This window comes from Seriola dumerili, unplaced genomic scaffold, assembly GCF_002260705.1.
Source record: "Seriola dumerili isolate Sdu_G_001 unplaced genomic scaffold, Sdu_1.0 BDQW01000011.1, whole genome shotgun sequence".
Taxonomy (NCBI): Eukaryota; Metazoa; Chordata; class Actinopteri; order Carangiformes; family Carangidae; genus Seriola; species Seriola dumerili.
In genome coordinates, this window is record NW_019174266.1 from 1,284,219 (window position 1) to 1,308,674 (window position 24,456).

A 24,456-nucleotide genomic window follows, 5' to 3' on the forward strand; every position below is an offset into this window, starting at 1 on the left:
TGGTGTGAATTCAACGGCGTATGAAAATGAGACACTAATTTTACCTTCGTGAATCACGTAGCAGCATAAGTCCGATGCCCTACGGTGCAAACATCATGTTATAGTACACTGAACCTGTTAACCTTGGGCTTTAATCCTGAGTTAACATCACCCTGGGTTATCTTTACACATTTAACACTGTTTATATTTAATCCTGGTCGCCCTGAGGCCGAACCGTCCGGCGGCCGTGGTGCTGATTATTCTCCATCTGAGGTTGCTCTGTTTTTCCTCCCCTTTCGTGATTGTGCGACCCCAAGCCATGTGTTTGTATTTGTTCATGAAGGTTCACTTTGTTCCGTCAGTTATTTATAATCTTAGAAAAAGTGTAATATCATGATACATGATTATAATATTTATGACTGGGTTATGCCTCTTGAAAATGATAGCTACAGGTTTGTTAGCATGTAGACATTATGTTTATGGTTGTTTGATGCTGCACATCTAGTGATTGATTTGTCTGTATTGGACGTAACTTGATAAAAGTATTAGTTCATCTAATCCTGACCTGAGTGACAGAGATATAAAAATATAATGTGTCTCCAAAATGTCAGATTTTTTATTAACTACTATTTAAATCCTTGTATTAAGTTTAGTGGCAGTGGATTTTTAATATAATCCACTGAGAACTTAAAATAATTCTGTAGAAGTAGATTTATCTCAACTTGTAATATCTCCTGTATCTTTCCACTTATCTGAAAATCACCAAATTTGTATTGTGTTTTGGATAAATGCTTGAGACATACAGAAACTCAGGGGCAACAGAAACTCGTTGTGAAAACAGAGCTGACATATTATCACTGATTTCACAGCACTGATCCCAGACTCTGGGGGGCCCCAGGCAAAGAAGCCCATCGAATCCCAGAAACCCCCCACCCACATGCAGATAGGTAGATGTTACATTTTACAGATGTTCCTTTAATGCCTCACAGGCAGGAAATGGGTAGATGTGAGTTACAGCACAGGTCATCGGGGGCCTCAGGGTTTTTTTTTTTTTTTTTTTTTGGAGCAACAGCAGTGCTTTAGCTTTAGTGTCTTAATGTGAACTTTAAGGGGATTTATAGTTGTCAATGCAAAATGTACCAGTATGAGGGGCCTTCAGGGCCCCCCTTTCGCCCTGGTGGACCCCAGCATTTGCCCGGTTTGCCTCTGCTGATGGTGATATGATATGGTTTGATTTATTGGAAAACTGCTGTTGGCGAACCTCGGCGTTCAGCTGCCTTGCGTGTCTGGACGCCTGATGAATGTACGTTCAATATTCACTCTCCCGTCGGCTCTGCTTTTGGTCTCCACCAGAAAAATCTCACTCTAGATGCTCCACACCGTTCACCAGCTAATCGCTAACTTCTGAATGCTTGGAATAATTAAAAATACTTGTGAAAATGAATCAATTATAGTTACGTTGTCCGCAAATCCATTCATCCATGTTTTCTATATCACTTGTTGCTTGTTGCATTCATGCTCTGGGTGAAAACCTCCCTCGACGGGTCACCGGTCTGTCACGGCGCTAACAAATATGGACAGACAAACACATTCACACCTGCAGGAAACTCAGAGTCTCCAGTCGGCCTAACGTGCACGTCTTTGGACTGGGAGGAAACTGGAGCACATGGAGGAAACAGACGCAGACAGAGTGACAAAATGTAAATAATCCACACAGAACCTTTGTGTCTGGAGTTTACATGTTCTCCCTAGCTGGCTATAGCGGGATAAAACACACAAGCCTGGGCTTGTGTAAGTCACTATTACATATATTTTCCTATATTTATGGATGTATATTTGTAGTTTTTTTTTTTTTTTTTTTCTTTTTAGATCTCAGCTCCATGGAAGTTGAAGTTCTGCTCACTGAGCACACAGAGTACATTGTCTTTTCTCTGCTTCTTTCTCCACGTCTGCAGCTCCACGACACCTTAATCCTCCAGCTTTTTCACTTTCTTTCCTCGAAGCACCTTTCTCTCCTTCTTCCCCTCGCTCCCCTGAGAGCCACTATCTGTCTCCCTCTATCCCGGAGCCTTTCTCTGTCTCCCTCTCATTCTCTACTATCATCACTAAATAATTCCTTACAGAGGAAAATCTAATCAAATCTGAGTGAGAGTGAGAAAAGCAGAGATGGGAAGAAATTGTGTGTGTGAATCCAACTTGGAGGTGGGGTGGAGGGTGGGGGGGTGATGGGGTGGGGGGGTGAAAAGAGACAGAATCAGAGAGCAACATTGGCAGTGTGTGAGGGGGTTGTAGAGTGAGAGAACTGCAAGTGAATTTGCAGTCAGAGCACTTAGTGTGAGGAATCCATTCATTATTCATTAGCTAATTCACCATGTATAGTAATTAAAATCAGGGCCTGCTCCAAAATGGAAAGAGCTATGATAGACTGGTTTTCTATGTGCAATATTTAAGAGGGCTGTTTTTCAGTACTCACACTTCAGGGTTTTATAAATCATGTTTGCGTCTTTAAAGTGTGCAACTCGCTGTCAGTACTCCTCCAGTGCAGTAAGTACACGGGGGTGACATCTCTCTGACACCACAATGAATCCAAAATAGAAATATGCAAATGTGCAGCATGACCTATAAATAACAAAACAAACAGTATACGTGAGGAGGTCGCTTATTAAAGACAAAAAAAATCAGCATCGTCACCGTCAAGGTGTACATTTAATAATTAAAGCACGTGTAACTCATTTTTGCGTATTCACATATTGCAAAATGTTTTACTGCCTTTGATTTATAAATCCAGACAGTTTGTGCATAAAAGACTTATAATGTATGTCACGGCCCATTTATAAAGAACACACACACAAGCCTTTTTATTTGATCCTGAAAACACTACGAGACCAAAATAATGTCGCGACAATTAATAGCAGACTAAAATAGGGTGTGCTGATCACCCCCCACCCCCCCTCCTGTTCAGTCTGTGGGGGAAAAAAAGAGTTGCTTGTTTGAGCTATATTTGAACAACAAAGTTGCTTGTTTTGGCCTCGTTCTGACAGCAGCAGTAAAGGTTGAAGTCAAAATAATCCTACACTGTGTCTCTGTGTGTGTGTGTGTGTGTGTGTGTGTGTGTGTGTGTGTGTGTGTGTCTGTGTGTGTGTGTGTGTGTGTGTGTGTGTTGTTGTGCCTGTTTATTCCAACCAATAGACTAATTGTCTCTTTGGCAAGTGGTTCAGATCAATGGCTTTAACCTCCATTTTCTTTTTTTTGTCATTACTATTATTATTATTATCAGTTGACTACAATTAAAAAATGTTCCTCTGGGTTTTGTGTGTGTGTGTGTGTGTGTGTGTGTGTGTGTGTGTGTGTGTGTGTGTGTGTGTGTGTGTGTGTGTGTGTGTGAGAGATATTATTCAGGCTCCTCATTTAATAAAAGGAGACTGATTGAGATTGACTGAGGATTAGAATGCATGCACATATGCATGTTAATCTATAACTTCATCGTCATCATCAGAGCCAGTCAAGGTAACACTTCACCTTGTCCACTGCTCTCTCTCTAGTGGAAAGTTGTACTTTACAGGAGTGATTCAACACTCAAGCAGCAACAGCAGCTAGTTTGGAATAAACTGGGCAGTTAAGTGTGAGCACCGACCGTCATGTGACTGAACAAACACACACACAAAAAAAACTGATGCCACCTACAGAAAGTCAAATCACACTTACACAAAATGTAAGGAAAAAAAATGACCTAAATTGTGAAACATGGAAACGACCTTCCAAAGGTAAAAAAGCACTTCAGGATGAAGAAGGACAATGAGGAACCAAAGAGACTGGTTCCTGTTTTGTTTTTTAAACAAAGCAATGATAAATTATAAAAGCTGCTGTCAAAATAAAATGGTGGGGAAAAAATCTCATCACATTTAGACACACAAAGTGTCTCCTAAACAGCAGCGAGTGACTGCTGTGTCAACAGAAAGCTGCATTTTACAGCATCACATCTTCTGCCTCGTTGGCCCATTTAGCATCAATAACAGGCACTGTACAAACAATTCCTTTATATAGAAACACATAACAGCAGTTTGTGCATGCATAATGTGCATTTGCATCACCGAATGTTTACCCTGTTTACTATAGCAGTGACGGCAGGTGCCACATCTCTCTCTCTCTCAACTTCTTTTTCATCAAGTTTCCAACCTTCACGCCTGTCGCCGATGTCATCGATCCTGAAGTACTTCCTTTCTTTAAGAAAATAGTTTTGCTCTTGTATCTAAAGACTTCACGATAGAAGGTCAAGACAAAACCAAACAGGAGGTTACAGGATCTCTGTTGGCGAGCTTGTTACAAATATATTGAGTGTAGTAACATGATTCAGTCTTTTCACGGGGTCGTCCATAGCAACTCATAATATTTACTCATGTAGGATGTTTTCAAGAAATTATGTTTTGAATACTTCTACATTAATTGTCACAAACAACAACAAAATGATTTAATACATATTATCTCCTTCTACCAGCCTCTTGTGAGATTTTGGCTAATATTTTTTATTTTTATTTTTTGCTGAATGCAGAACTCAGTTACGGAAATTGATCAATAGCAGACGCATTCTCGAATACTTGATTTTTGGGAAGATCGTGCGTAACATGTTTGCACAAATTTAATTGTGATTTGTTTTGTGTTACGTATGGAGGAGGGCCTATAGTAAGTAGCCATTGCTGGTTCTGGATTTAAGGCACACAAATGTGTTTTCAGCCCAAAAAAAGTTGCAGAAATGAATAATTTAATACAAAACCATCTGCAGGAGGGATACAACTAATGATTATTTTGAGCAGTTAATCTGCTTATTATTCTTATTTTCCCCTTTTCAATAATCAATTAATTGTTTGATTTATAAAATGTCAGGAGAGAGTCCAAGTTTTTTCTTGTTTTGTCCGACCAGCTCTCCAGAACTTAAAGACGTTCAGTTTACTGTCACATAAGACATTCGAGCATGAGCTGGAACAAGGTTGTGTCTGTTAAACCATTAAAATAGTTGTTGTCTTTTTGTTTTTTAACTAACCAATTAATAAACCAATCGCTTCAGCTCTAGTGTGCACCTTTTACTGGAACCTCTGTTTAAAGAATTCCAATTTTTAATAACTTTATTTCTACATGGCACGTTGCATGTGCAGATTTTGTATCCTGGATTTCTTGTCATATGCGGCAGAGCTCACTCCATAAATGAGCAGGAACAAATTATTTACCGAGCGTTTAAATATCAACAGTCAATTATTGTTGTGTTTTGTTGCAGTTCATGTTCTATGTTCACAAACAGCTTTTATCCTCCACATTCGCTCTGAAGAGTGAATTGTTCCTTCAATTAACATATCCGGTCTGGTGTCGCTACTTTAAGTGGATGAAAGCAACTAGCGGATGAGTGAATGGAAGACAGAGAGAAAGCGACAGATGTTGGCTGAAGTCAGTGTTGCTCCTCTCTCTCTGCCCTGGTGTAAAAGTGGGTGTTGATCCCCTGAATACAGATGGTATTACACAAGCAATCCTCTAAACGGCTGAGACGCGCTAACATGCTGGTGTCTGGAATGGCCTGCGTCTATCTCCAGCGCCTTTGCAATGCCAAACACCTTTTGTTAATGTCACAGCCAGGAGCCTCAGTTTAGGATACGGTTCAGAAGACATTTCATATTACCTCGTGTGGCTCTACAGTAAATGTGTTGCATTGGTTTTTCTATTTGGCCAGTGAGGAGCAGGGACGAGCAGTAACGTGTGCAGAAAATTGGAGCTACTCTTTGAAGCTGCCTGAAGGTAGACTGCACGGAGGAATCAATGCCTAATGGAAAATATTGCTTGAATGCACAATCATCTTAATAAAATTGTGGTATCTCTCCTCTGGCCCCTCCCTTGTGCCTTGGTGGTAGATTAGGCTGAACTTATGACAATTAACCTTGAACACCGTGGGGGAAAGTAGAGGAAGGAGCCCGCAAGATTTTCAATAATTAAATTACCCCTCCTGTTGCACATCTCAAAGTCCACTGCCACATTCTCTGCCTCCCTAGTTACTGATAGGCCCGGCTCTTTGTTGTGCAAATTCCTATTCACTGTGTTGAACCTTGCAATTCAGACACTTTTAATGTACGGAGAGCTGCACATGAATATGCAACTACTTTATAATTTAACAAGTTTGACATGCTAAGTGAGGCATTAGCTATTGTTCCACTGTGTAATCCAGCAAAGGCAACGGCACGGGGAACGTAAATGTTTCAATGATTATACATCTGTGTAACTTGACATGTAAAATCAGAAGCTCATTAGATGTTGCATAGGAGGATGGGAACTGTGTTAGAGGTGTGAAAGAAAATCGATTGAGCTGCGGCTGCATTTGCAATATGGATGTTTGAACTTTAATGAAAAATTTGGTATTGACAGCAACAGAACCAGTGTGTGGCTCTAGCCGTACAAAGCCGGATTACAGCTTGCACTCTCAGTCTGAAGAAGACCTGCTGAGATCAAACTCAGCCCAACCAAACACAAGACCGGAGCACACTGACTGATTTTCAGCCTTTAATAGGGCAAACAGACAAATGTTTTCCTGTCCTGTCAAAACAGACAAAGACAGCGAGTGGAAATTTAATTAAACCAGATTAGGTTTATAGTTGTCAACATATTGAATGAATAAATTCAACAGGAAACACAACAGATCAATCAGCAAATTCTGCATTTACATAATGATGTGACTCGCTGCCTCTCAAACTGGGCTGGGTTGGTTTCCAGTAGGTGGTTCCAGTAGTACAATCTCTTTTTCTCTTTCCTTGAACTTTTTATGAGCAAAAACCAATGAAGAAAACATTTAGATGGCGGCTTCTTATTTTGACTCACCGCTGATCAATGTTGTTGCTGGTTAAAATGACAAAAATCCCCTACAGCAGTTACTAATGAACGTCAGTACAGTAACAGTACATTTTCTGGCTCTGTATTTTACCTCCAGTACTATCCAAGTGGCAACTGAGTGACAAACTGAAAAATGAAGTCAACACTGAAGCGCTAAAAACTGCAGGTCTTCAAATAGACTCAATGGATCCCCATGTTAAAACAGCATAAATAAACATGTTTACAGCCTGGTACAAAGAACGGTTTTGGTCTCTACAGCTAATAACTGTATGGGGGATGAACTTTTCTATAACTCACCCGTTTACGTTTTATTATAGCTTAAAGTTGAGGGCGTGGCCTCTTTGAATTACAGGTGGGTGAGGTTATGATTGCCACAAAGCGCCGGCTCCACATGCGCCTCACCTCTTTGCCAATTTTTGGATTAGCCTGGAGTGAGGCGGGGTCAGGCACTGCCAAGATGGCGACGGTGGAGCAGCTCACTCTGAGCTTCAAAACCACTCTTGTCTAGAAAGAAAAATAAAAACCAGAGAAAGTCTAGAAAGTCCCAAACTTTGTGACCCTCTATTTTACTGTAGATCTGCCAGATGAAGAGTAAAGTTTATAAATCTCAGTGGGGAAATTCCTCCTTTGATGACTCTTTACCCTCGACGTGCAGTGACCAGTCAAGAACCAGAGCCACGAGGCATGACTTTAGGTTTGAAAGGAAACTTGGATGAACACAATGACAACAGGCAAATGAAAAACAGGAACAGAGCCAATGTTCGATCCCTGGACCTTGTCGCTGTGCGGTGACATTGGTGCCTCTTCTCCACCTCAGACCGATCTAGAAACATATTCTGATGGATCATTTCAGAGCTCAGAGGATCTGCAGCGTATTTTTATTTTCTTAAATGTGAAAAACCATAAGCACAGAGCAGTGACAGCCCCAGTGAGTGGCATGCTCGTTCATTCAGGTTGAGGAGTGCGTCTGCTCCGTCTGGTGTAGGAAGGGTTCATGTTGATGTCTGACTGAAGCCGCGAGCTGCCAATCATTCACTGAACAACCTACTTGACAAAACACTTGTCTCAAGCTAATGCCTATTGATCACCACGAGCGTGGGCCACGCTGGCACAGATCCACTCTGAGGAAAACAAACTGTTACAGTTCAGCAACACAAAAATATCAGTTCAGGTGGCTGACTCAGTGTCTGCATCCAGCTCACGTTCCTGTCATACTTGTGACACCGGTGTAATTTCGGCTCTTGCATCCAGTTTTGAAGAGGAGAATCCTGAGGAACTGAAAAGACGAATGACGCATTTTGTTAGATTGAAGCATTTCTGAGGTAAAACTACTGCTTAATATGAAATGCAGCACTAAAGGTATTAAGTTAGATTTAGTGCCTTCGCTGTGTCATTTATGCAGGCCATTACCAAATATTAAGTTATGATACTTAGAAGGGAATCTATTTAATTCTGCCATCAGTTACAAAGTCTGTTCAAATCAGACACACAAAAGGCGATGAATTGTGATTGTGACCCTCAGTTTGGAGATCAGCTGTGGAACAGGTAAAACACCCTGATCACCTAATGGGCAACACGTGTTGTAAATCCACACCATTACAGTAATTGACAAACGGCACTGTAATCTCAGAAATTATTGTAGTTTCCCATTTAGCTGATGTGAATGAGGTGGTTTCTAATTTGATTGTTAAGTCAAAGGTCATTTCTAGCAACACTGAGAAGACTCTGAGGGGGGGGTGGCATTTGTGATGTACAAATTTTTTCTTAACCCCATAGAATATCTCTTGTTGTGTTACACTGTGGAGCTTCTCGCATCAACACATCAAATATGTTTTCACTGTTATTGCTATGGCTCAACCCATGTTTATAGGAGGTTTGAAGGTTGACAAGGTCTTTCATCCTACATATTGTGTACACACACACACGCAGTGTCAGATATGAGACACATGTACAGGTGTCTCGTGGGGGCCTCCTTGCAGTGCTGCACTTTCCTCTGGATATGCTCAAACAGAATATACGAGCTCGAGGGCTTGGAAGAGGGCCAGGCTTGTCTCCTCGATTTTGGGTCATAAACGCGGCCTCTGCCCAAGGACTGCAGGGCCTTTTAAAACAGGGCTCAGCTTGATTAGACACACTTCTGTTGCTCCGGCCCAACTGCTAGCAAGCCAGCTGATCAGAGAGGCAGAACAAAGCCGGTCTCTTACAAGCCAGTCGGCTCTCAACCTCTCGTACAGTAAACAGGATATATTAAAAAAAAAAAAAGAGGGCCGTCTTTATTTTACCACTGCTTGTAGATGGTGGAAACTGCCGTAAGGAAAGAAGCCCAGAATTTTGTACTACAAAAAAAAATCAGCGGGATACATTCAGCATCGGCAGCTCATTTCAACAGGGAACAGCAGCATCAGGATCAGTGACGGAAGAAAACAAGATTCAAATTCATCCACTGGGCCGGGAGAAGGTGGAAGAGTTTCAAGTGAAAGTTGGGTTTATGAGTCCCTATGCATTCTGCGTACGGCCGCACTCACACTGGTGTTTTGAACGTCTAATTTGTTCATGAATATTACATCGTGCACCATTTGGCTCATGAATATGAAATAGATGGAACCACAGGCTCTCCCCATAATCAACAGTCGACACACACAGTCCGTCGTCAGCTCTCTAACTCTGCGGCAGCATTTTCTCTAGTGCATTTAGCCAATCACAGCCAATCATAGCCTCAGCAGAACGTCAGTGTTGGTACAAACTGTCCGTGAATAACGTGTGAATACAGCGTCTTTGGATATTTTAGTGGATCACAGGCGCTCTCCCTCTCCGTCTGCCTCTCTGTTTCACTCTGTCTCTCTCATCTGCATGCACAGACAAATGGTATTTACAGTGTGACAGCCCTAATTCCCTCGAACACCAACTTTCTCTAACATGGAGCAAAAAAAAAATAAATGTGATTGCAGTGTTTTATTTACTGCTGTTGGATAAACAGCGTGCTCACTGTAGAAACAACAAGGAAACATGATGCAGAGCCGAACAGCTAATGCACCAACAATCTCTGCCCATCCGTTTACCCTGCCTTAAGCCGCATGGCTTTGCTCCAACATGGCCATATGCCCCTTAGCCTAGCTGCTCTACTCTATATTAAATGACTCATACATAGTCTACATGTCATCACTACCCAACAATGAGAAAACACTACTGGGGGGGATACTGGTGCTTGTCTGGCACAAATCAAATCATTTCAGTCAGTTGGACAACAGTAATTCTATTTTAGCGCTACATTACTGTCATTATCAATTAATCTGTTGACCATCATGATCATAAAACTGTTAAAAAGCCCCACACTTTTCTTTTCTAAACTTTTCTTTATCAAGACAAGCAATTTAAAGAGCTTTTAAAGAAAGTTTTTTGAAAATGACACCAAACAATTAATGGATTTCTTTGGTAAATAATCAACAAATTAATTGATAATGAAAATAATTGTTGGTTGAAGCCCTAGTTGTGATCATAGACTGTAAATTAAGATAGACGTAGCCTCCGTGACGTCACCCACAGGTTTCTGGAGAGCGGTTTTGAAGCTCATAGTGAGCTGCTCCACCGTCGCCATTTTGGCAGTGCCTGACTCCGCCCCTAACTACCAGCTAATCCAAAAATGGGCAAAAAGGCGTGTGTGGAGCTGAGACTTACGCTCACCCACCTGTCACTCAAAGCGGCCACGCCGTCAATTATGCATAACTTTAAGCCTTAATAACATGTAAACAGGTGAGTTGTATAAAAGTTTACCCCCTGTACAGTTGTCATGACGCAGGAGATCAGCTGTTGAGACCCAAACCATTCTTTGTACCAGGCTGTAAACATGTTTATTTCTGTTTTAACATGGGAGTCTATGGGGATTGACTCACTGTTGGAGCCAGACTCAGAGTCATTAGAGGAACTGCAGGTTTTAGCGTTTGTTTTTCAGCCCTGGAGGTTGGTTGTGATATGATCTAATGAAATTGCATTAGATTTGACTTAAATGATGATTATTTCCATATTTTTACTTCATTTGAGAATGTGCATGCTCTTTCCCTCTCAAAAGCATTTTCAAACCCATGATACTGACTCAACACAAGACATTGCGGTCAAGCTATAAACTAAAAAAAGGCTTTCTTCTTTTCAGTGCTTGAAAATTCAGGAGGCATAAAGTTTTCACCTAAAAGCATAGTCAGATTTTATTCTTAGTATCAGGTATATTGACACTGCACTTTGTCTGACCCGCTTTGCGCTCTTGGTGAATAACAGTGACTCTGCAGCCTGATTGGACGCCAGCGCGATGAAGCACCCTGATCCAATCAGATGATATGACTTGTTAAATAGAAACACCACACCAAAAGTGGTAGGTAGGTTAGTCAAGCAGCGATACTGTCTCTGACACTATTGTTAGTGCTTTCATTACCAAGGTGTGAATGAGATAAAGACTTCACACTCCCCCTTAGTTTGTCTCAGTATTCCCTGTCTGGATAATTAAAGTCCAAGCAGCAGGTGCTGGTTAGACAGGCTTGCAAAATTTAGCTTCAGCTGTGTGCTCTCAAAGACATTACAAGGAAACACACGACGCTCACAGTCTAACAAATAATCCCCTGAGAAGTTTTGCCACCTTTGATGATTGAAAACCATAGGGTTGCAACTAATTATCGTTTTCATTATTGATTAATCTGCTGATTACTGTCTTGATTGATTCATTAATTGATCTGTTTGTGTTAATGACAGAAAATAGTGAAAAAAGGCGACATCTTCAAAACCCCAAACATATTTACATATTTGCAATCATCTAAACACCTTTGAGAAGCAGCTGCTGGTTAATTTTGCAGTGAATTAATCAGTTATCAAAACACTGATTAAAACAGTCAACTCACATAAATCTTTTTTTCCCCGTTTAACCTAAGCATTATTGAGCCATGTAAATCCCGGACGACATAGTGGGGTTTGGAGAAAATGGAGATAAATGGAGTTTTGTTTGTAGTTTTTTAAGCATTTAATAATGGCATTAGGAAAAACCTGTTCCAGTTCATTTATGTTATATTAAATTCCTCTCTGCTACTAATAATATCCGCAAGGTTCTTGGCTAATTATTATCTAATTGTCTGATTTATGGCATGTCTCCTGCCTGTAATTTACATGATTGCAATACAGCACCTTTTAATATTGGGACAACATTTGTTTTAAAAAAATATATATATCAAATTGGTGTTTTTCGATGTGTGCATTTTTTTAATTGTTCATTTATGGTGATAAAGCCTGATCCATCTCTGATCCTTTATTCTTTGCCTTGGTTCCATGTCCTGTTCAAACACCACAACACTTCCTTACAATACTGATATCACACAGTTAGAGTGACCCCATGAGTTAATTGCAAAGTGCCAAAATGGCAGTGTCAGTCAGTGATGTCAACAAAGCTGCTTGGATTTAAAAAAAAAAAAAAAAAAGAAAGAAAGAAAAAAACCCCACAACTGTCGTTTTACATCCATCTCAGCGTGTTGTAGGCGAGCCGTACCTTTGACATGCTGCTGTTGTTGGGAAAAAAATTCATTTCAGCAGTAGAATTTTGTTCACCGTGCCTTTATTCTGTCCACATTCTCCTTCCACAGTCAACTCAGACTGACAGTCCTCTTTCCACAGATATTGCAGAAAACTTGTGATGTAGAGTCTATTTTCCTAAAGGAGAGCTATTTAACTGTGACATATTTACAGTAAATAGCTTTACTAATTTTAATGTGCGCCTACGGCACTGTAGCCTACGTACTCACTGTGCACCTGCATTATGTAATGATAATTTAGAAAACATTGGATTGAACATAATATGTACATAGTCTCAGCAGGAGGACTCTGGTTGTAATTAGCTGGACATTATTATCTCCAGTCACATGAAACAGTCACCGGATGCAGGAAACAAGTAAAAGATCAAATTAAGCTGCAACTCTTTTTAAGAAATCCAGCTGTACTGGATACTTAGCCGAGGCTTTATACATTTCACAACAAATGAAAGGGACTTTGTTATTATTGAGGATACAAGACACAAAGAAAGGCACCATAAGAGCTTTTCTTTTTCTTTTCCTTTGAATGTGAAGGACAAAATGCTCTTGTGGCAAACAATGAGGTTCACCATTAATGTATTAGTACATGGCAACAAGGGAACAGGATGTTCTAACACCCATGTTCAAATCCAGAAAACACTGGTTGAAGAAAAGTGTTGTCATAAAAGGGTAAAAATGTATCAGAGGCGACTCTGAGCCACACAAGAGGCAATCTTGTCAGCCTCACAAAATTCCCTTCTCAGTTTAGTAGTGTTTGACTTGGCGCCAGTTGCTAGGGTTTCATCTTTGCCAATTAAGCCAATCTAGTGTATTCCAGCAACTAGAACCTGCACTGTATGCCAAAGTATTAATGAACGAGATATTATTTTCATTCTTACACTGATTCGGTAACTCCCTTCTTTGTATCATGAATCGCTGTCTGTTCCTCGTAAGTTGCAACATAAAAGTCCATGCATGCATGGCTCTAAGTAATGTTAAGATATTTTCATCAAAGACATCTGAGCTAAATGAACTGGCAGCAGATAAAATGTATATTAATATGTAGGGAATTAGATAAATAGGGGCAAAGTTAGAGGGAGATGGAAGGACGAGGGGGGGGGGCATTGAACATGAGAGAGATAGAGACTCATCATGACAGTCATCACTTCAGCTATTATCCCTAATTCTCTAAGGGAATATCTCAGTAAGGCGGAGTAAATTTGAGGCTGATAAGCAGACAATGAGATTTGCCCAGGCTTTGAGGCAAAGCCCTTCCAAGGTCTTGTTTTCACCTACACTGGGTTTGAACTTGACGCGTCAAATGGCAGAATACAAATGGTATATGTTTGATTTGGTCAAAAAGTGGAGAATAGTGTGAGATATTACAATATAATAAACACATGGTGTCGCTTGAACCTCACCGCTGCATTTGTTGCACAGCTTAGGGATCGGACCTCCTGTCCACCAGGCGGTACCTTACCTTTAGCACCAATAAGTGTCAGTCTGCACGTGGCATACGTCTCAGCTAGTCTCTACACCAGTTAGTCATGTCACCATGCACAGCACACACTCTAAACACTGCCTGAACAGAAACTGATTGGTCATCTCCTCTATTATCGGCGAATGGGAGAATGAGAACAGAGAAGATGCTGTCACACTCACACCTGCATGTGGCACACTGCAGTTGCGGATTGCGAATGTGGTTAGATTAATCGCGCAGCACTACGTTGGATTCTGCTGTGTTGTGTTTTGAGATGACATAAGCAGGTGCTGTGCAAACTTGCCGGTGGGTGGCTTACAACATACATTTATTGTGTTGCACATATAAGCTGCTTGCGGTCTTTGCAGAGTAAAGATTTGATTCTCTCTTCCTCTCTGCCCTCTGTGAATCTCTAATTAGCAAACCACAAAAGGTTAAAGGGAGAACCGTAGCTTCTCACATCATGAACATCCTGCAGGAAATTTCTTTATGGTGTAAAGCTGTGGGCCGTGTGTGCAGGAGGAGCACTGAGGAGTTTTGTTTCACAGATGAAATGCAGCTGAAGGTGTAGGTGTTCCATTTTTAGCCATGCTAGCAGCGTAGCTGTAGGGATGCTTATGTCTGTTGGTCAGTCAGCCAGTCCGCAACTTTTGGCCCAAAGTGAAATGTCACAACATCTACTGGACTGATTGCTGTGAAATGTTGCGCAGACATTCACCATCTCCAGATAAGGAATCCTTCTGACTTTGATGAACCCCTACATTTTCTCCTAGGGCCATGAGACTGATGTTTCTGGCTTTTTACAGAAATGTCTTGACAACAGCTTGATGCAATTTGGTACAGATATCCACTGAGATATAACTGAGGATGAATCCTGACATCCGTGATTTCCTGACTATTACTATAGCGCCACTGACAGGCCAATGTTTTCACTATTTCACACAAATATTTCTACATCTGCTGGATGGTTTGGCACCAACTTTTGCTCAGAAATTCATGGTTCCCAGATGATGAATCCTATGGACTTTGGTGCCTGTAGGTTCTGCCTCACAGAGCTGCTAGCATGGCTTGTTATCTTCTTCTTGACGGAAGTTTAATTAATATGACGTTTCGCCTCTTAAACAAGACACTTCCTATACATCTGTGTATTTATTATCTTTACATACACAGTGTACCAAAAAAAGTAGTTTCTGTTTCTGTTCAGTTCAGACCACATTCCAGAGGAAGTGAAGGAATATTTCACCAATACTCAAAAAAATCTGTGTTTTTACTATGAAATACTCACTCACTGTAGGGAGCTTTTTTAAGATTGCTCCTTAGCAGAGGGTGATAGATTTGATTGTGGCGTTTACAACATGGATTCCAACAGCTAACCCAGTTAATCTCCTGCAGTAAAATATACTTCACTGTCCATCACTGTCTAGCGCCATATTTTGGCAAAAAATTGGACAGTTTGGAACATACTGACCATACAGATGGACAGAAGAGACGTGGATAATGCTGCAGGAGTTTAGCCGATTCTATGGACATACTCATACTTTTTTTTTAAAATTTTTTTAATTCATTGTAGCAGCTGTGAATGCAAGCTGCTGTCCTCCATGAAGGAACAGGAGCCACCTTTCAAGCCTACACTGGGAGAATGTTTTGATATTCGAAAACACAAAACAAAGACACACATTCTAGCAACTAAAGCTCAAGTTTTTTTTTTTTTTCCAGATAGGTCACATCGCAGTAAGTGTTCAGCTATATTTACTTGTAAAATGAACACTCGAAAGTTAAAAGCGACAGAATATCTTTCTTATTTTGTCTCTCAGCCTCCATCTGGATAACAACCCCGCCACTCACTGAGCAGAGTAGACGCAGAGAGAGGTGTACCTTTTCACGTGGTAGTATTGACGACTCTCTTCTATGGAAAGTAGCTGAGGTTTGTCCAAAACATCGTTAGATTTGTTGCTAGGTGCTTTTTTTTCTCTGCAACATTTCACACTGTAAGTAACTTTATGACTCGTCACTGGTCACGTGGTGTTCGGCTGACAAACGGTGCAACTTGATCACTCAGTCAGTCAATCACGGACATTCACATTTATAGGTCTGGCCCCGCAAAAAAGAAATGACAACAACAAACAAATTTAGCCAAGCATTACCTTGGATGTCTAGACATTTTGTGAACTGCACATCAATAATACCACGCTGACTGGGACTTACTTTCTATTTAGCTGAATGATTAAGTGAATTGATGGTTACCTGTCCTGAAGGTTTTCTCTGTTTTTGCAAGTAAAATAGAGAGAGTTGGGATCAGATCCAAAATGAAATGTTCTCAGAAATAATTTCCATGGTGCACAGCTTTCTGTGCTTTCCTGCACGCTGCATCAACAGTTTTTTCATGTCTTGATTTTATTCATATTCCTACAATCTGAAGAAAACTTCTGAAATACTAAAGAAATAAAAATCAGTGAAACTCTTGTATGAAAGCCATAATTGCCTTTAGGACATTGTTTACTGTAATTATTATTCATTCTTTAGAGCAGTGGGCGGTACTCAGCTGTGCCTCACATCACAGCACCACCGTATCTATAATCACAGAAAATAATGTTGACTCGTGCATTATCGCTAAACGGCGTATGTGTAGGCTGTTGGGAATCTGTAGAGGAATCTGTGGAGAGCATTATGGCATTTGCAGAAAGTGGCTGGTTTGCTGAGGAGGCAGAAACATGGTACCCGTAGCCTGAACATACTCTTTCTATCAGAAGCTCTCACTGGAGTTGATGGCTGGTTCCTGCTGCAGGCCACTGCAGACACATGGTACACAACACAGATGGTGAAATAAGGCACCAACGGCTGCAGTCAAAACAGTGAACGTGTCACGATGACATTTGTGCCATAAGTTATGATTTTGTGCAGCGTCAACACTGTCACTCCACATAAGGCACACTTAGTGATAATGAACAGCACTGGATCTACAGACGCACACACAGATACAGCCTCTTCATACATCACCACATTAATATTTGTTGATTTAGAAATTCAGACTCGTGAATGACACAGAGCAGGATTCGCTGAATAATCCCCCCTTTCTGGTGCACAAAGGCAAAACTTAAGCTGCTACAGTGAATACTAAGTCTCTCCAGCCTGGCGTGCATTGGACTCTTTCACACCCGAGCAGTCCAACTCGTTCAGATCGGCCTGTCTCTTGACTCGACACAAACACATGTTTTGTGGAGGTACTACTGGAAAGATACAGAGTGCTATCTATCAAAATGGAGCCGGCTGGAAGTCAGTCTAATCGCAAGCTGCATCCCACTCGCTTATTTATGTCACAGAGACACATACAGTACATATCCATACACACAGACACACACACACACACACACACACACACACACACACAATCCTTCTGCATTAGTTAAGATAAAGAAAAAAGGCACCGGCCTGGGGACAGACAGAATGTCAGCCATAAATTATCACCACTCCCAACACCAATCCTCATATCACACAGAGAAGCATGCAGAAGGCAATATAAGCGATGAAGCAACAAAACAGTGCCACCTTCTCGTGAAGCATATCCCTCAAATACACTGACTGCCCCCATCACTCGCCAGAAGCATAAGTGCAATGGCGAAGATAGTAATTTGAAAATGAATCAGCATTTTTGCTGTTGACAGGTTGAAACCAAAGGCTTTCAAAAATGGACATTAATCCATCCCAGTTCAAACAATGTAAGTGTAGTTTAACAAAAGCCATCATTATACAAAGAGGTGTTTAGTCACAGAAGTTTACACAGTCACTTACTAAAGAAAAGGGACATTAGATGCACTGAGAAAAAAATGATCTATATCTAGGATTGCAACAATTTATAATTTTCCTTATGGATTAATCTCTTGATTGGTATGTTTTGTGAATGATCAATCAGTAGTTTAGTCTATAGAATGCCAGGAGATGGTGACAAATGCTCATCACGTTATCCCAGGAGGTGACGCCTTTAAATGATAATCCCAGAACCCAGAGGTGGTCAATACATAATAATATGAAACGAGGAAAAGCCGCAAATCCTCACATCTGAGATAATCTATGATAGTTTGCTTGATAAATGACTTGTGCGTTGCTTTTTGTCAATTAATCATTTATCGACTTAATTGTTCCAGCATTAAATGAATCCTGAGTGTCTTCGGCTAATTTCAGTACCATCACAGACTGACGCTGAACATACTGCCATTGTAAGTGTGTCTTGAAAATGTCCCTAAAATCAGATGGAGATTTGGTTGCAGCATCAATGAACTTTGTTTTCTGCGGTTGACCCACAACCCGAGGAGCGGGAAATTAATTATGAAATCTGGTTTGACTGACAGCTCATTCAAAGTCTAAAAGAAGGGAGAAAACAAATCATGCAGTTTATTCCACACAGGTGTGGAACTGGTCCTTGAAATTACTCAGTGATTAACATCCCACCATGCTTAGTGTTGTGTGTAAAAACCCTGTGCAGACCCAGTTGCTCATTATTTTGGCTCCTGTGGCTCAAAGAAGAAAAATCTCTTACTTTTATAGAGGGCTGATTGTGGGAGTATATTATGTATATTGTTTGACTTAATTATGTTTGATGATTAGAAAATGTGGCTGAGGTGATGATGTCATGAAAATATATTGAGAAGACATAACCACCTGGGAAGAGCAGATGCATATAGTCCTCCACTGTGATGTTTGTGCATTATCTCCAGATGCAAGAAAAAAAACCAAAAAAGAAGACAAGTCTGTCTGAGGTGTAAGAAGGCAGCTTGTCACAAGAAATTTAGGGAGCGATATGATGGAGCTGCAGCCGTAAAGGCCTTATTATGTGTAAATTACCTCTTTTACGCAGCAGGTTGTGCAAGAACAAAAGCAGCAGTTTATTGAGGAGGAAAAAATCTCTGATGGTTAGATGAGTCACCATTCACTCTGTTCTCTGAACCAGTGGTTGACTACATGTGTGTCACGCATGAAAAGGAATCTATTCGCCCAAGTGCTGATTTCCCACAGTGAAGGCTTCTGTCAGGGCTGTTCTGGTGAGTGGTCCTGGCACAGTTTACATCCATTTGGTCCCTTAGCGGGCAGGTAAATGCCAAAACCTACGCCTGTCAGAGTGATCACATTTCTTATGCTTTGGTGTCTCTGTCATGATGACCGGAGGAGTGTTACAAGGTGAAAAAAAAAAAAAAAATCCACAGGCCGTGACAGGTCCCCGAGTTGTTTGCGGAGCATGGAAATCATGTTTACCACCCTGGCAGTAACGGTCATCAGTCTCAACCAAGCTGAGCCCTACAGTTATACTACAAACACTGTTTCTGGCCACCTTTAAAGTTCAAATGGAGGAACTGCTTGTAAAAATTTGTCACATTTCTCTGTTGAATTCTCAGTTGAGTCTTTTCCTCAGTGTAGCAGCTCAGGTTGTGGCCCAGTGCCTTATTGATACACTCAATGGTGTGTGGCCTTCATTTTAATGTAATGCCAATCTAAAAAGAAACAAAACAAATTCGACTGTAAACGAAAAGGTTAGAAGGAAAGTATTTTTCTGCATAGAGGATGAAATGCATATTTCACTACGAACAATTGTGAAATGCTGGTGACAACACCAGTAGCAGCTTGATCGAAGACATTTATTCTTCTCAAATTAACAGTTTTGTCTGAGTCGTCAGACATTTAAAGGACACACTGATACTGATGTGTAACAGGCTTGTCTTCACTGACAGAACACTTTACAAATGGTTCAATCCATCATTTAATCATAAAGACCCCCCCCCACACCACCACCTTCAACTCAAGCAAACAGGCTATAGATGAAATATAATGAGTAGGTTACGCTTATGCATGCACGCAAATATTGTGGTAACCAACTCTCTAAATGACAGACCCTCTCTCAAACACTCAGACTGCGTCCTTCATTTTACAGGCAGGTCGTTAAATCTCCAGGTGTGAATATGACAGTGTGCACTGGAGGACGAACCGGTTCAGGTTTAAGTGCAATGCTTTTTGGCTGCAGCAGCAATTTCAGATGTGATGGCTGCTCCCTCTATACCCGTTCCAACCAACACACAAGTATTTTCAGCATCAGGGCATTTTCAGCACCTCCCACTGATGGACAGCTCCTATTCACATTTCTTTTTTATTTTTTCTTTCTTTCTTTTTTTTTTTTAAGAAGGGCTGTGTTTGCCAAAGCAACAACTGCAGGACTTGACAGTTTAAATTTTAAAGAATATACCCTGCAGTGCTTAATCTGCTCAGGCTGTGGTAAGAAGAAATGACAACCTCATTTCTCCTGGAGGTGTATCACCCATGGGTGGCTTTGCTGGTTTTCTTTTTTTTTTTTTTTCTTCTTTTTTTTTTTTTGCAGACGTACTGGGTCAACACGCGCAGAAGTTTTATAGAGAGAGCAGAGACGAGAGATCGAGAGCAGAGAGAAAGAAGGGGGAAGGTGTGGGGGGGGGGGGGGGGTGCATGAGGTTGAGCACGAGCAGATTCTGCCGTATAAAGCCTGGACCTGGAGCTTTTGCTTTGCCACATTCCAACTCAAAGCGCCCCTTCCTGTGGGGGCCAGCCGGCCCACCTGGCCAATCCGGCGCTCTTTTTGCTGCAAACGTGTATGCTGAGAATACCTGAACTGAATTTGAATTACCATATGACGTAGGCCTTTTTCTAGCAGTAATGTCCTACTGGCAACAGGGACTACCACATACAGACCCATACAGTCTCTACCAAGCGCTCAAACACACAATTTGGTTGCACCAAGCTTACCCCCCACCCCCCCACCCCATACACACACACACACCTCCTCAACCCCCCTTTTCTGCTCCCATCTATCTTTATCTCTATCTACAGCTCTGTGTATATCTCTCTCACACACACACACATTCAGAAACACACACAATCGCTCACACACGACAGAGACAGCTATCACAACCCACCTATGGAGACAAGATAAAAGACACAGTCTGTTAAAGAATTAAAAAAAAGTACCTCTGGTTACATGGAAGTCTGTGAGCCAGCCACAAATTACGGGTTAAATGGCGATGAGTAATGGGAATATACAGCAGCACATCACGCCGAATAGCCTCATCAGGACTGAATTCAATGAAAGATACTTACGCATTTTCTCGAATAAATGAAATCGAGGATGAGAGCAGTGCAGGAAAAATCAGCAGGGCCCCGGTCCCCGTTTTCAAGATTTGCAGCGCGACCGAGGCACAAATCTCCATGTGAAAGGGATTGGAGGCTGCTGCAGTCCGCGTCTCTCTCTCGATCACAAGTCAAGATGCTCGCCTGCGAAAAATGCCAAACATTCAGAAAGAGTTGCGTGGATCTGCGGTGCGGCCACCATTCCCTCGGATGTAGTGAGTGAGCCACCGATGAAAACCCTCAGAGGACCAGCAGTAGCCTCCTGGACCTGAAGATATTCCTCTGGACTGAGAAGGAGGAAATCCTGCAGAGTTTATGATGGGGGGATCAAGTCTGTGTTTAAGCCCTTTTCCCCCCCAAACCAGTCACAGTCCAAAACTGACTCCCACCGGTGGTTTCCTCTCTCAAAAAAAAAAAATGGCCAATTCAAATTCGACCCGAAAAAATTGAAAGAAAAAAAGGAAGAAAAAAAAAGAAGCCAAAGTGGGCTCTTTCTTTAGGATTCAGCAGTCTGGCTGCTTTTCTTGCGCTGATCATTTCCTTTGAAACAGATGAAAAAGATCAGTAGACAGACGTGACAATTAACAATTACCTATTTACAGCATTGTTGATAAGGTCAGCGCAGAAAGGGGTGCAGAAGCGTCCTAAAAAAAAAAAAAAAAAAAGAAAAAAAAAACCCTGAGAACGCCTATTGGATAAAATTAAGGATATCCGTCCCACTGCAACCATCACACGCGTCGCATCAGGACAAACGGGTTGCCATAGCCTGCTCTAAAAATCGCAGAGCATATGGTGTACACTGTTTTCTACCAAGAAGAATGGGAAGAATCCACGAGATGCTATATCCCCCCCCACCCCCCCAATCCGGTGTATTGATTATATAAGCGCTGATATTAGTAATAATTCCCTTGTCAGGGAGACTGTCCGATCCGGGTGGTGTGGCAGCAGCAGCAGCAGCAGCAGCAGCAGCATCCGTGTGTTGCAAATAAAGCGGGTTTCTGCCACCGGCTCCTAATGGTTCCCCCGCTCGCTGCAGTCCATGACTTGAATAGCGAGCACGTTGAAATCACGGTCTCCAGGCACAGATCTGCCACGCGCTTGTGTGCGCGAGTCACGTGTGTGTGTGTGTGTGTGTGTGTGTGTGTGTGTGTGTGTGTGTGTGTGTGTGTGATTGTGTGTGTGTGTGTTTGTGTGTGTCTGTGTGTGTGCGCGCGCGTGTGTGTGTGTGTGTATCCAAGTGTAGGTAGGTGCGCGCCTGTGTAGGCGTGAGTGTGTTCCTGTATCGCCCAGGGACCACTTTAACTTTGACCACTTTGCCTGCCTGTCCGTCCGCCCATTTAAATCACTCAGCGGTCGTTAATTATCAGGGATCAATGGCATTAATGCATAAAGCCCAGATCTGATGTCTTTTGAGTGTGTTTGTGTGTGCGTGGGTGCGCGTCCACGTGTGATTCAGTTGTTGATGAGGTATGGTTGCCACCTACAGGCGTTAGTCTCTGTCCAGTCATCCAAAACGGACCATTTCCACAGTCTGCATCCACAAATAAATCCACATCCAACACATTCAACATGTAGAGGTCTTATCAGCTCTCCTCCACATTAAAAGCACGGATAGAGAGTGTGCATGAGTCCACCATGTTGAAAACAGCTGGTGAAGAAATACTGATGGAGGCTTTGAACTTACTGGAACATTACATTATTATTTCCCCACCTCTTATTTCCAATGAGCATATTTATGTGAATCCAATGTATTCCTTTCAATAACACTGTGGAAGCAGACTGAAGTAACCTAGGCAACCTCTGCGCGGCTGAAACTTGCCTCGACCGGTGATGGTCATATAAAGGGGGAAATCTTCATCCACTGCAGAGCCCAGTGTGACAGACAGGTTGCTACTGTGGGGCAGGGGAGGTTTAGTGACTTGCAGAACCTGAAGATGGACAAGTGAGGGTGCATTCATTTGATCTGAGATGAACAGCCTGTCTCATTAGATGACATAATGGGCCGCAAGTCAGCTACGTGACAGAGTGGCTCCTGGCCACCGAGGCCGTGCTGCTGAATGAGACCGAGGGAGATAGAGAGCGAGAGAACAAAGATGAATATAAATCAGTCATAATGGAAATGTATTACATGTTGTTTTGATCACCGGAGGGGGGAGGGGGGGGGTTCTATGAAGTCCTGAAAGAAAGTAATTATCTATACAGACCAGTGGTGACAAAAAAACATCTGAATTTATAGTTAGAGAAACGTGAAACAACCATAGCAGCTACTTCCATACAGGACATGAAGGGTCACTGAATTATATGAGTATGATTCATATGTCACCAGATGAACACCACCACGTTAGACTGACATGTTAAACAGCACTCTTCCACCACCACCACCATCATCAAAGCACCAAACAAGGAAAATGGGGCTGCAACTATGACAATTAGTTTCATTATCAAGCAATTTGGCAATTTGATTCATCATTTCATCCATAAAATGTCATGAAACAGGAAGAAAAAAATGACAATTTTCCAAAGTTGTTGACATCAAAGTGCTTGTTTTGACACACGATCCACAAAATTAACCAGAAAATATTCACACAAATCAGAACTAGTGAATTTGTTTTGTTTTGTTTTTTTTTTGTTGTTGTTGCATTTCTTCTTAAACAAAAGTCTCCAGCTTCAGTGTAATGGCTCTGTGAGGCTGTAATAGAAAATCACTCTGTTAGATGAACCAAAGCGTTGGACAAATTGAAATTTTGACCTGATGATGGTGCTAGATGAGAAGTCAGGGGATCACCAAAGTCAGTAGGAGTCAACATAACTGTCAGCGCCAAGTTTCACGACAATCCATCCAGCAGCAGTTAAGATGTTTTAATGCGGTGGAACGACCGGCCAACATTACCAGACGTTGACGTCCCTAAAGATTCAAAGCTAGTGTGGCGAAAAAAAAAGACTTAAATGATCTTTTTCCAGAATAGTTGCAGATTCACTTTCTCTCGATCGACTCCTTTATCAATCAGCTGAAGGATTAAGCTCTGACTATCTTTTGTGAGGATTGGTTTCCAGAAACACGATGAATCTAATCTGCTGCGGCCCGACACGTTACTACGACACGAGGTTTGATTTTCCTTTGCTTCGTCATCTGTAAATTGTGTTACAAAGGTCGCAACAGTTATCTATTGTTATGGCTAATAGTTATGTATGAAAAAGAATATTCTTTAAAGCTGGTAGCAGTCGTATTTATTCACTGTATAATGAAGATCTTTGAGGTTGACGGAGTTTTATAGAAAGCTGAGATGAAAAAGTGTGAGGATCATAAGAAATAAGATGTCAAAAAAAAAAAAAGGTTTTTGACTGAATCAAAGTCAGAGACTCAATATGAAAACTAAAAGTCAAACTCTGTCCTTGTGCTTCTACACAGTGAAACACAGTATACCTGCCATGACATGGCAAAATGAGCGA

General features: G+C 41.5%; 1 protein-coding gene across 1 annotated transcript in view; it reads right to left on the bottom strand.

Annotated features, from left to right (window-relative positions):
• Positions 1-21,103, bottom strand: part of LOC111224117 (leucine-rich repeat-containing protein 4C-like) — a 37,498-nt gene extending 16,395 nt beyond the window's left edge. The window contains exon 1 of the mRNA XM_022748527.1: positions 20,977-21,103. The gene's annotated coding sequence lies outside the window, so the exon portion shown is untranslated. The remainder of the gene's footprint in view (positions 1-20,976) is intronic.
• Positions 21,104-24,456: the final 3,353 nt, after the last annotated feature.